The following is a 14,663-nucleotide window of genomic DNA, read 5'->3' as shown; positions in this document are numbered from 1 at the left end:
GTGTCTGTGTGTGCTGGAATTCCTGGAGAAGAGGGAGGCTGCAACAAGGTAGACTGTTGATGCTGCATGTTTTTTAGTCAGACACTGTGAGAATGTGTGTGTGTGTGTGTGTGTGAGAGAGAGAGAGAGTGCTACTCCTACATGTTTCCATCCAGACAGAGCTACGCATCCGTGTGGGAGGGGTTATGAGAACAATGATGGGTACTCGTTTCTTCCTCCTCGCACACGGTGTGTGTGAGTGCATGGGAGCGCATGTGTGATGACAGTGTGTGTGTGTGTGTGAAAAGCAGTGGACTCTCACATGTGGAACTGAAAGGTAAGCCCTTTTTCTTTTTCTTTGTCTTTGTGTTTGTTGGATTCCATCACTGATTGGATGCATTTGATCACGACATGTATCATATTTTTTTTTACATTTAGAGTTCTTCTTCTATTGTCTCTTTTTGCTTTGATATTTATACTCCAACTATGGAAGCGATGTATGTTAACTGTACGCTCGTATTTCTTTGTTGCCATCTGCAGACTTACTGTTAGCGCCCACTAACCTGCCTCTACTTTAAGCACTTAAGTACTTAGTGTGGCTAAGCGGGTTTGAATACATTAAAGAGCTTATTGGCTCATAGTAACTCCATCATCCACACCTACCATTTGTCATGTGTCAGTTTGATGTGTGTGTGTATTGGCTGTGGGCTGCGACAAACCCTCAGAGACAACGCACCCTCAGTTCCAATTTGTCGAAATGGTTTACAACAGGGTTCCCTGAGGATACACCCTCCATTTTTCATTGTCTTCCCACGCTCGGCTCACACACGCGCATGCACACAGACACACGCAGAAATGTAGTGCATATGTATGCATCTTACACAGCGACGGCAGCATTTCCATATCAAAGATTGTCTCCCACCAAAGGAGATGTAATGGGCGGTAAACTTTCCATTATAATTTGTTGCCGGCTAATATTAGCTCCTGGGAGTGTGCTGGATGACATCTGAGGGACGGGGGGGGGACAGAGACATTAGGAAGAGGAGAGGGTGAGAGGTAAAGGGTCATGGAGATGAGGTGTGCACATGAAAATGAAGGAGAAGGACAGCAGAATGAAAGAAATAGAGCACAAAGGAGTCAAGATGACGGGGGAAAGGGGGAGGAGGAGGAGGAGAGAGTCAGTGTGGAGTATTTTCACACGCCTGGTTGCTCCCTGCAGACAACCCCCCCCAATCCAAACCAAAACACACACAGACCACATCTCTGTCCTCCCTCCCCCCCAGCATGGGGCTATGGACGGCAGGCAGGCCCTTTGTTTGACACATAGCTGCACACAAAGGCATCCGGACCTGAAATAGCCACACACTCTCATCAGGACCACTTCTGATTGGCTAAAATTCGGCTTCATACTGATGCTGGAGAATACTACAAGAATCAAATGTGTCAATTATGATTCCGATCAGACGAAGGATTTATAGACTCTGTCGACATCACTTGAGCGTGTGTACAGTATGAGACCTTTGTTCCCCCTCAGACAAAAGGCACAGTATTGACTCTAGAGAGCACATCAGCTCGCTTTGAGAGTGCTCTTCCTGATGCGACGTGACTCGACTGTCGCTGGAATTCTTTGCAGAGACGCGGCATGAGTCGTTTGGCTGAATGCACACTTTCCAGCGATCAATTTTTTGTTTCCAGTTCTGTATTCAGAAACCAGAGCCGGTATGTCTGCTGTGGGCGGCAGGAAGAAGGTTTGATATGTATAGATTCAGAGTGAGGCTTTGCAGACCTGAAGTTATATTTTGTGCAGGATTTGATAACAATGAGACCAGAGTAATAACCTGGGACTAATGTGATTGATGCACCAGTGTGTATTTTTGATCGAATCAGTCAGGTTAAATGCTGGGTGCAGTGCCAGGGCAGCGAGTGCGCCAGCAGCTACTCACGCTGAAATAAAATAAATGATAAACCCCTCACTTATGCCTCAGGGGCCGGGACTGTATAAAGTCTCCTGACACCTTTTATGAAAGATTAACCCCACCGTGACAGAGCAGCCATCTTTGTTTACCGCCAGGAGACTCTTTCTTTCTTTCTCACAGAAAATTGTACAAGAGACAAAGAAACAGACTGATAGACAAAGAGGGAGAGAAATATGGCAAGAGAAGATTTTTTTTACGGCAAAGGCTTCTTCCTTATTTCAGGGGGATCTTTTCAATGAGATGACAAGCTCTCTGCAGGAATCTGTGGTAAATGGATTTCACACCACACTCCTCGCAACAGGGGATTTAGGGCGCTGGCGGGCAAGAGAGCAATATCTGCCACCGGAATGTCAGCAGTTTCCAATCCGCCATTTGAACTGTGGAAAACACTGTACAAGACAGTTCATGGCATTAGCCCCGCTTGGCATCATGGAATCCGAAACAGCATGCTGGTGTTTTAACATGATAAAACTGGAAAAAAGACAGACATGGTTTAAGTCTGGGGGTATATACGAAGTGTAAGGCAATTCTATTTATAAGAGCCAAAGTCTTTGTGAACACGAAGAAGCCCAATCTTGCATTTTTCAATATGGAAGTTATTACCACAGCGCCTAATCCCACACACTGTGCTTAGCTACTTAGAGAGGGGGAGAGTGTGTGTGTGTTGAGGGGGAGGCGGGGGGAGAGGTGAGGCTTTAATTCCAACTGAGGATGGCAGGTATGTTAAAACCAGATAAAACGAGACATTAATTGAGTGACAGAGTTTGCTGGTGGGTTTTATCAGAGGGTGTGTGTGCACGGGCTTGCGAGCGGATTTATGTGTGTGGTCTTCTTCTCTGTCTCTTTAATTCTCCGTCGGCTCTCGCGCCACGTTCGGGCGAGCCGCGTGTCTCGTGGGAGGCAGGAGGCTGGAGGGTGGAGAGGTGAACCAGGTGCACGATTATGTCGAGAACATCAGCATAAATGGCTGTCTGAGAAGCCTCTTGATCCCAACAGAAACTTGAAATCAGAGGGCTTTGAAAAGCCACTTGGGGGCTTTGCGAGGCGCACAGGCCCTTGTTTGTCGCTCCTCTAAAGACTTGATGATTTCTGTCGAGATATTCAGATTCTCACACAGTTCAAATCACCTCTGAGAAGAAGAACAAAAATCAATCTTTTTCAGCTATTCTTCTCAGAAGAATGTGTGTGATGCCCAGATCAAGTGGTAACTAGTTTGTGAGTCAATACTCAGACGTTCCTGTCACTTCAAAGTGATGCAGTTGAAAGCTAATGCACTGTGCTATTCAAGGCCTTGTGTGCAAGGGTGTGAGTGCCAATGAGCAGCCTCTGTCTGGTGCTTTTAGCAGAGCTGTGAGGACACATTTGCGTTCATTTGAGGAGCAGACTGAGGTAATTTTGACCAGACCCTGGAGCCTTGGCGCTCATCTTTCTATTCCAATCTCTTTTTTTGGGCTGCCCTAATTCCATATCCTCATTTCTTGTGGAGGAGGCGAGGGATTGTTGTAACACATAGTACAGCGTTCAGCACAGCATCTCCAAAGATCCATTTGAATGGAATGCACCTCAAAGTGCCACATATTAGGCTTTCTTATAGTTCATGTATTGGATATAGCTCAGTGACTCTCACTAGTTTTAAAGGGTTTTGATTTTGAGGAACATATTTTTTACTGCAAGAAGTTTTCAATTGTTTATGAAACAATCTCAATTTAATACTGATGCCTTTATATAACCTACATCAACAAGCAAGATAATCAGTGAGAAGACTGGCTGTTCTTATATAGTTATTAATGTCTGCCATTTCCTTGAAATTAAACAAGGTGGTAGAAACACTACCGCTTTTGTCCACAGGGGCCTCCAGAGTCAACACAAAATGAAAGTTCCTTGTTGCTGTTGCTGCTTTGACTGGATTTGCCCAGGTTTGATATATCAATATATAGAGACTATATTTTAAAAGAAACTAGTTCCCGTGAAAACTTTAGACTGACAGGACATCATACATCTGTAATAGGCTACTAATATACAAACATTCTTCCAATCTTTAAATTCCCCCTTCTCCAGGGGCGTTTCAAGCAAATATTGATATATGTGATTGTTTGAGATTAAATCAGCATATATTTCTGCCACCCCTTAAAGTCTCCATGCCACCCTTTGGACACCCCATGAATATTTCTCTAGATCCGCCCCTGCCCTCCTCCCTTCACCCACCCTGGATGACACATGGTAAAATAACCAAGGCCCTGAACAATAAAATAAATATAAATAAACAAACAAATAATTACATTTAAGAGAGAAAAAACAAGAAAAGAAAGAAACATCAGTTATAAATGTCAGAGAACAAAAACTGCCACAGGGAAACGATGTAGACCATATCTTGGTAATGGTAAAGGCGAGTCAGAGTCATTATTTCTCAAAATAACTTTCTCAGTGCCCTAGACAGGGTATCAGTTGTATTTCCCTTCACACCATTGATTCAAGCTGTAGAACATTTCAGAGAGATGATAGAAAACATTGGGAGATGGCACTTTTATGTCAGATCTAAAAGTAGAAGTCTTGGTAACATTAATCACTGAATCATTATTGATAAGTAAGACATTAGGTTAAATAGGTTTACTGTTACATTAAATAGCATGTGCAACTACTACTACTTCACATCTGGGCAATACCTTATATGCAAATAGGTTCCCACTTCATTACTGTTACATATTGCGCAAATGGGTGTGGGGCAAAACTGGAATTGGAAGCGTTTCCTAGGGCTCAAATTAAATCTATGGATGAATCTGAAACAAATCCTTTCATAGTTATAATTTTGGGATGAGAGGGCCACATTTCCCCAGACTCTCATGTATTGGATTATCCATGTTAACCCTTTATGGGGCGAGGAACCATATATGGTAACTTTCTTATGATAGTTTTTATTACACTTCTATGGCATATTTTGGTAGGGTTTTTTTAAATAGGTGATATACTAATATACACTTCACTGTTACGGCATACTTTCACAAATAGCTGAAAGTGGGCTTGATCTTGATTTGCTTGATGGCCTTATTTATTACATATTTAAGTAGTTATTTTGATGGTGGCATATTATTTGCCAGCAGCTGTTGCTTCAAGTCCCATGGAAAGAGGAGGGCCTGCCTGTGCCACAGGGACTGTTGTTGTGCCAGGCCACCTAGACGTCATTGACTTTGGATTTCAGCCTTAAAACTTGAAGCTTTTTTAAATAATCAAAAACGGAAAAAATGTTCTTCTTAGTATCCACTAAATAACGCTCCAGGGGTTAAGAATTTTAAATTTCCAAGTATTTCAATGAGTGCCCTACAGGGAAATGTTTTGGAAGAAAGGCTACTGTTGGATTTTTGTATTGGCTGTGAGGACCACAAACAAACTCTGCTCAGCACACAGATATCTCATACTGTGAGAAAATAAAAAATGCTGTTCATTTGTAAGTGGCTGAACTGGACACTTAAATGTTCTTTATAATGTGGAAGCACTTTCAGCGTATATAAATTATGGCTCTTGTGAGTAATGTGTGAAGCCTCTGTAAACTATTCCTCCCTGCTGTCATGGTGTGGTGTTCCTTTTCATAAATTATAAAACTGTATAGTGTGTGTTTGTGTGTGGGTGTGTGTCAGAGAGGAGTAAAAATATGAGATGGTGTAGTGATTCCACGTCCTATGATTCAGATCACTCTAAGTCATCGAAGGTTTTCACGACGGTCAACAAAGTATACATTCTATACAACCATTCAGAGACTGTATATATAGATACATGCAGAGAGTAGAAAGCTAGAAAGGTGCAAATTCACTTCAAATAAATTTCTAATTGCCAAAAATGTAAATATACACTATCCACTATAATAATTAAAACAAAACAAAATTTTCTTTTATTATTATCTACTATGCATAAGGCTAACTATATTTCGAAATATGATTCAAATCCTATGCATTTAAATGGCCAATCATTTTGCCTTATTTAATATTGAATAATATCAATTATAAGATATAAGTTTTTCTGGTCGTAATCTGGCTTTTCGAGGGAGAAATAGATTTGCCCGCTCCAATGTAAGGTAAAGGTAGTTCTTTAGCTCGTATTGATATATATTATCAAAAAGTGGTGTATTGCTATGTAAACCTAAATTTACAAACATATTAGGATTATTTAAAGCTCCTTATTGGTGGAAATAATATATTATAAAATTACCGAGCGACTTGTACCAATAGAATAAAATCTGAAAAATGGTAAAAAATCTCTGCTCCATATATACACTGAAATTCACTTACAGCACTGAGGAGAAAAAAGTTTCTTATTAAACTGAATACATCAACTCAACTTCAGCACAAGACATAACGATCTGAGTTTATAGTAAATGCTGTTAGTGAGCGATGACGCAAAGACATTGGATACAGTACTATCGACTTAATAGCAATCCTGCGAAGAGAATAGGACAAAGAAAACAAATACAAAAGCTATAATAAAGACAGACTGGCAAAACTGTTGGTGAAATCGACATAAATAAAGCCGATAAATACAGATATGAGGTTGGCCAATTCAAATAAAAAAGTCACCTTTTTGGTGGTGTGTATATATATGCCTATTCGAAATATGCTGTATATTCAAAAATAGGGCAAAGGGATAATAATTGTATTGCAGAGAATGCAAATCCATATAAAAATTATCCTTTTTCACAAGCTTTGTTCTCGCCCATTGACATGATACAGTTCCGGTATCACGGCGTGAATGATTAAAGTTCTGTTTATGAGTCATTTCTGTCTTCAGCTGAAATTTTGACCACTTTACCCTTTCTCTGCCCCTGCTTTGAAGAGGTAATTTAAAGCGTGGAGGTTAACAGAACGTTGTGAGGATTTATAAAAATTTATAATTGACTTGCCAACCTCATAAAAATATTGAAGAAAATCAGCTCAGGAGGTGGAGGTGGCGGGCGGCCCCTCCTATTCACAATTTCTTGAGTATGTTTTATTGGCCTTCTGAGCTGTGTTTCTCAGCAGGTTATGCACAGAATTAAATATGGTTCTTGATTATCTAAGAGGGTGAGTAACACCAAAATATTATTTTTCCGGAGGCTTTCGGTGGAGGGGACCAAACCATCCGTCCAAATAGGGGAAAAGGCAGGACTGAACTGGGGTGAAATCTCATACAGACCCAGCACCCCTCTAACATTAGGGTAATATCTGGGCGGAACCAGGAAACCCCTGGAAAAGTAATGAGAGATAGAGGGCATTATCCGGGTGGGGATACTTGGTTGCACAAGTGAGGAGCCATTAACCAATCAAAAATAGGTCAACATCAATTCGCTCCAATTAAACTTCTCCCCCACCAAAATGTATAGTAAATCTTCTATACCTTGTGCGTTTAGTATTTTCTTACGCCGCCGAGTCGTCACACGCCTGCACATATTAATATATTTTTATTTCCGATCTTAAATATTTTAAATATACTTATATATCCCTGCTTCTTCATCGAAGAAAATTCATGTATTGTAGAACTCTTATGTAAAATCGCGCTTTTGGCCTTTGACAGTTATTAGCGGACAATTAAGCGTAAATAGGTACTGTAAGATGCAACTTAGTGGTCGTGGAGGCATGGTCATTAAAATAGTGGTGTTTGAAATTTATTGAGAGGTGTCTCTTTTGGGTTAAAAAAAATACACACACAAGTTGCCTTGCGCAGTCCTAAAACCTGCGGAACTGATTGTTAGCAAAAAATTATTAGGGTCCTGCCTTTCATTCCTCATAAAGTATCAGTCGATTTGTTTATAATCATGAGCCCAGGTCATGGGTCCGTACCTCACCTCCACAAATATATCCCTTAAAAATAAAAGCTAGGTGGTTAAACAACCAAGCTTAAGAGATTTTACAGCATATTGTCTACACACAAGGTGGTAAAAAATTATCTCAAAATTTTAAATATCACACCCCACGAGGCAGTGAATCTATATAAGAGACTTGTTATATTGCTATATGCTAACAAAAGCCGGTGTCCATACTTTCACTAGAAAATATTCCAGGACTTGTTGTTCAACAGGCGGGGTCCTCTTGCAAACCTACGTCCTACACAATCCAAAACTACAAGTTGGAAGTTATTTAAGTGAGGGTGCACCATTGCAGTTATGTCTATCTCGCTAAAGGGTCCAAAAATTGTAAGGTGTAGTTTCTTTTAGGTGGGAGGAACTTAGCAAATTAGACTTTTATACTAAATCGTGTGTCGGAGAGTGCGCGAGTGCGTTCATATTACATCAAAATAAAGTTGAGTGGGTAGGTTAATTTGTGAAGATAAGATCAACTTTGCTTCGTATGCTCCGCTACCAGATCTTATCATTAAAGCGTTTTTTGTTATAGCTGCCCCAATAATATAACGAAGAGTGCTCACAGAAATTAATCCATATCGAGACACTATGTTTATTGCGGATGCAGGGAGACTTCACATTCCGCCTGCAGGGCCACAAGCATCAAAATTTTATTTTTTTTTTTTTTAATTAGGTACGCGGAAAGATACTGTAACAAGTTTGCTCAGAAAATTACCCTACATAAGCGGTGTGGTTCCTTATTTATTATAATTTTTGCAAATATAATGATAATATTAGAAGGTGTGTTGCCTTTCAAGCTATTCGTTCCTGGTGACAATAATCCTGAATAAACAAACACACTCTGTCCATCCGTATATGTGCAGACCCAATTCTCAATTTAAAAATTTTAACTGGATTGGCCTTTAAAAATATTTAAAAAAAAACCTTTTTACCCATCCAACAAAAGGGGGCCCAAGATAAAAAACTTTCAGAGGTGAGGGAAGAAACACTGGGCTGTTTTATAAAATAAAGTTAATTTTAAATGTTCTTGCCAATTTTTCCTTGGGTGAAAATTTAAAAACCAAAGGTTTTGTAGGGAAAAAACCACCTTACCGCTTTTGTTTTTCCCACCAAGGGGGCCCTCCCAAGGGAGTCCAAAAAAAAAAAACAAACCCCCCCAAAAAAAAATTTTTGGGGGGAAAAAAAGTTTTTCCTGTTTTGCTTGTTGGGCTGGCTTGGGGGGGAAAACTGGGATTTTTGCCCCCCAAAGGGTTTTTGGGGGGGATATACATTTATATTAGGAAGGACTATATTGAAAAGGAAAAAACTAGGGTTTTCCCGTGAAAAAACCTTTAGAGGGAACTTGGGGGGAACAGGGGACATTTTCCCCAAACCAATCTGTAAATAAGGGGCTACTTAATATACAAAACAATTCTTCCAATCTTTTAATCCCCCCTTCCCTCCCAAGGGGGGGGCGTTTTTCAAAAGGGCAAAATATTTGGATAATATTTTTTGTGGAATTTGTTTGGGGAAGATTTTAAAAAAAAATCAAAAAGGGCATTTATATTTCTTTTGCCAAAAAACCCCCTTTATGGAGTTCCCTTTCCATGGGGGCCCAAACCCCCCCCTTTTTGGGAACAACCCCCCATGGAATAATTCTTTTCTTTAAAAAAAGGATCCGGCCCCCTTGCCCTCCCTCCCCTTTCACCCCCACCCTGGGGGGGATTTTTTGGAACCAACAATTGGTAAAAAATTAACCAAAAAAGGGCCCCTTGAAACAAATTAAATTAAAATATTAAAATTAAAAAAAAACAAATAAACCATTAAAAGGGAGAAGGAAAAAACCAAGAAAAGAAAGGAAAAAAAAACCCATTCCCAAAAGGTATAAATGTCAAAAAAAGAAGGGGGGAACCAAAAAAAAAAAACTGGCACCCCCAAAGGGAAAACCGATGTTAAGGGGGGGAACCATTTTTATTCTTTTGGGTAAATGGTAAGGGGAGAAATCCAAGGGGAGGTCATTTATTTCTCAAAATAAACCTTTTCTCCCATGTTGCCCTAAAGACAGGGGGGTATCAAAAAGGTTTGGTTAATTTTCCCCTTTCCCACAAACCCAAAATTTGATCCAAACCGTTTTAGAAAAACATTTTCAAGGGGAGGAGGGATGGATTAAAAACATTGGGGAAAAGGGATGGGCCCACTTTTTATGGTTCAAAAGATTCTAAAAAAAGTTAGGAAAGGGGTCTGGGTAAATTAAATCCACTGAAATTCATAATTTGATAAGGGTTTTTAAAAGGGGGAACAAGGTGTAAGTTTTTAAAAACTGTTTTTACATTTTAAAAAAATAAAAGGGGCATGTTGGGGGCAAAACTTTTACTTACTACTTTCCCAACCAAAATCCTGGGGGGGGGGGGGCAAAAACGAATTTAAGAACCTTATATGGCAGAAAAATAGGTTTTCCCCACTTTTCCAATTTTTAAGTGGGTTTTTAGCCAGTGAACTCGGCGGGGGGGCCATAAGAGAAATGGGGTGTTGGGGGCAGAAACTTTTTTGGGGAAAAATTGGGGGAAAAGCGGTTTCCTTTTAGGGCTCAAATAAATTTAACAGGAAAGTGCGTCATTTGGAAATGAAGGTTTCCTTTTTGGGAAATAAAACAAAAAAAAATTTCCTTTTTCATTTTAGTTTTATAAAAAATTTGGGGATTGAGGAGGGCCACATTCCCAGAACTCTCATGTATTGAATATCCATGTTTAACCCTTTATGGGAGAGGAAACCAATATATGTAACTTTCTAATGATATTTTTTAATTACACTTCTATGCATATTTGGTAGGGTATTTTTAAATAGGTGATATACTAATATTATCAAATATACACTTCACTGTTACGGCTTTCTTTCACAAATAACTCAAAGTGGGCTTGATCTTGATTTGCTTATGGCTTATTTATTACATATTTTAAGTAGTATATTGATGTGGCATATTTATTTTGCAGCAGCTGTTTGCTCAGTCCCATGGAAAGAGGAGGCCTGCTGTGCCACAGACTGTTGTTGTGCCAGCCCACCTAGACGTCATTGACTTTGATTTTCAGCCTAAAACTGAAGCTTTTTTAAATAATCAAAAACGAAAAAATGTCTTCTTATATCCACTAATAACGCTCCAGGGTTAAAATTTTAAATTTCCAAGTATTTCAATGAGTGCCCTACAGGGAAATTGTTTTTGGAAGGAAAGGCTACTGTTGGATTTTTGTATGCTGTGAGGACCACAAACTAAACTCTGCTCAGACACAGATATCTCATACTGTGAGAAAATAAAAAATGTTTCATTTGTAATGTGGCTGAACTGACACTTAAAGTGTTCTTATAATGTGGAAGCACTTTCAGGTATATAAATTATGTCTGTGAGTAATGTGTGAAGCCTCTGTAAACTATTCCTCCCTGTGTATGTGTGTGTGTTTCCTTTTCATAAATATAACTTATAGTGTGTGTTTGTGTGTGTGTGTGTGAGTGTGTGTGTGTGATCAGTCAGATGATCTCTGTATGACTTTAGGGTCAACAGTACATTTCACTATCACAGACTGTTGGGCTGGAAATGTGGAAAGCTGAGGTCATTCCTTATAATTTCTATGCCAAATGTATTACACATATTTTAATTAAAGCACAATTCTATAGACACAGTAGACTAATAGGTAATTACGTTCAAATCCTATGCATTTAAATGGCAATCATTTTGCCTTATTTTAATATTGTATTCATTTAGTTATTTCTGGCAATCTGGTTTCAAATGATGTAATTGTGGTAGTTCTTGTGTCTTGAGTATTTCAATTATTGCAGCCTATTTACAAACATATTGGATTTTTTGTTATATAGCCGACTGACTGTAATCTGCAAATGTATAATGTGCTCAAATTAATGATTAACAGCATGGGAAAAAGTTTTATTAACTGAATACATCACTCAACTCACACAGACATAAGATCTAGTTTAGTAAATGCTGTATGACATAGCAGAAGACATGGTACATACTATCGACTTAAAGCAACCTCAGATAGGACAGAACATACAAATAATAAGACAGACTGGCAAAACTGTTTGTGAAATCGACATAATAAAGCGATAATACAGTGAGGTATGAATTCATAAAAAGTGGTGGTGTGTATGCAGTGGTATGTGTTCTAGGGCAAGGGATAATTGTTGCAGAGAATGCAAATAAAATACCTTTTTCACAGCAGCCATGACATGATACAGTTGGGTAGTCACGGGTGAATGATTAAAGTTCTGTTTATGAGTATTTCTGTCTTCAGCTGAAATTTTGACCACTTTAACCCTTTCTCTCCCCTGCTTTGGAGGTAGTGGTATTACACAGAAAACTGTAATTTATTCATTTTATTTGACAATTTATTTGAAGTAAAATCTATATTATACAATTCAATGTATTGTCTGATGTGTGTTCAGCAAGGATGCACAGAATAAAATGGTTTGGAACAAATATAACAAATATATTTTCCGTGTGAAATCTCATACCAGACCCAGACCCCTCTAACATAGGTTGGATAAATTATTATACTTTGAAATAAGCCATTTTAAAATAACACAATGTCCATTGACATTCCCACCATGTTGTATCTTTGTTAATCTGTGCTTGAGTATTTTCTCCCCAGTGTCAAGTGGAATTATTATATTCCGGATTTTTTTAAATATCTAAATTGTTTTCAGAGGATTCATGTTGTAGAACTTTATAAATCCCTTTTGCCTTTGACAGTTATTACGAACAATTTCTTTACTTAAGATGAACTTATTCTGACATTCTTTATGTTTCTGAAAATAATGTCTCAGTACAGTGCTGCGAGTCCTAAAACCTGGAACTGAGTTAGCATTTTAGGTCCTGCCTTCACCTCAAAGTCAGTGGGTTTGTTTAAATAGGTATTTGGTTATATCCCTAAAATAAGGTCTGTGGTTAACACAAGCTTAAGAGATTTTCACATTTTGTTCTACAGTGTAAAATATTTCAGTAAATACCCCACAGGTGAATCTTGAAGCTTGTATATGTTGCTAACAAAAGCGGTTGCTACTCACTAGTATTCCAGACTTGTGTTCATACAGGCGCTCTTGCAAACTAGTCTAACTCAAACTACAAGTTGGAAGTTTAGTGGTGGTGACATTGCAGTTATGTCACCGTGGTGTAGTTTCTTTATAGCCTAGCATTAGCTTTTTACTTCTTTCAATCGCATTCTTTCAAAAGATCATAAAAGTGGTATTCATTTGTGAAGATCAGATCTTGCTTAGTATGCTGTAAGTATCATAAACCTTTGTTAGCTGCAATAATCCAAAATCCACAGAAAAATCCAATCGGACCAGAGCGATGCTAACTTCACCATCCCTGCAGCACTCTATATAGGAAGTCTTGTGCAGTTTCTCAAACTTACCCTCTGAGGTTGCCATTATAAATGATTATTAAAGAAAGTGTGTGCCTTCAGCTACGTCCTGGTACAATATCCTGAATAAAACCCACACTCTGTCCATCCTGTGTGGATTTATCTCCTCTTGACACCTCTAGTGCCACTGATAACTGTCTCATCTCAAAGGCAAAACATTCGGATTCCATTTAGTCTCCTTTCATGCTTAAATCGATAGTCGTCGGCTCGTCCGCTTTTACACCCCAACTACCTCTGCCTCCATTGGTCCAGAGGCGGCGGCTGCTTTCTCCCGAGCCAATCAATGCTGATAATCATAGTCGGGATGTAGACGGGGAGCTGCGGGCCGTACGGCTGCATGATTAATGAGCTTATTACAGGCGAAGAGTGGACCTCATCACACCGCACCGCCTGGGAGAGAGACACAGTCAATAGGGAGGCAGCACGCACAGATGGGCTATAGGGACAACACACACACACACATACACACACCTCTGTATGGACAATAAATGAATGCATAAGCAACCACAAGCATGCAAAACACAAACGTGTGCGTTCAATGCCTGTGTGTTCACTGACTCTTAAGTGATTTATTACACTGAATTTAAAAAACGCGTGAGTGAGTGTGTGTGTGTGGAGTCACAGTCCATCCTGTGAAACACACACCACTGGCCCTTTATTATTATTCTTAAAGGAAAACAAATTAATTACTCTGACATTTGCTTTCTTCCTGCAGGCCGGCCGTCAGCTTTTATTTGGAGAGCAGATAGTTTTCCACCTGCAGCCCTGGAATCAGCTGAGAGGTAGGGAATTACTGCAAATTAAACTGTTTACTGCCATTCTTTCTGCCGCCTGTTTACTTTAACGGCACAGGGATAAAAAGGTCAGCTTCATTTGGGTTTGATTGCGCTGATTTGTTCGGACCAAAGTGGGTTTGTTCCTCAAGTTTCTCCTTTTCAAATTTTACTCAGAAGCGAAGGCTTTCCCGGAACCGTGGCACATTCTAACCAACCAGTTCTAACCTGAAGATATTTATTATATCTTGTTATTCATTTTAGAAATTAAGAATTACATTTTACAGAGGCAGGGAAGAGACTAATGGGGGCACCACCGTACAGTGTGGACAAATTAATTTCTTAATCATAACTACAAATTAAGTCAGGATGAAACTAAAATATTCATTAAATACATTTTGAATGAAACCAGAGCCATATTTCTTTACATTATATATATTAACAGTTTACTTAAATAATTACATCTGTTGCATTTTCCATCCTCCACATCTCTCCCTGTTTACTCTGAAGCATAAATCAGCCTGTTTGTTCAGTCAGGGCTGGTTTTCCACTGCTGATCAGGAGGCCCCGTGGCCGATGGCGTGAGCAAGCAGCGGCGCGACTTCCTGTCCCGGAAACTCATATGACTCAGCTGTAACAAGGCTTGAAAGCTATTTAAGGGTTACTCTGACATTTGGAATTGTCCCTTTATTGTTAATGAGTA

The sequence above is a fragment of the Morone saxatilis genome, unplaced genomic scaffold (assembly GCF_004916995.1).
Source record: "Morone saxatilis isolate NCDOM2014 unplaced genomic scaffold, NCSU_SB_2.0 Contig24, whole genome shotgun sequence".
NCBI classification, from domain to species: Eukaryota; Metazoa; Chordata; class Actinopteri; family Moronidae; genus Morone; species Morone saxatilis.
The sequence above is the reverse complement of the archived record's forward strand: the minus strand, read 5'-3'. Positions refer to the sequence as shown.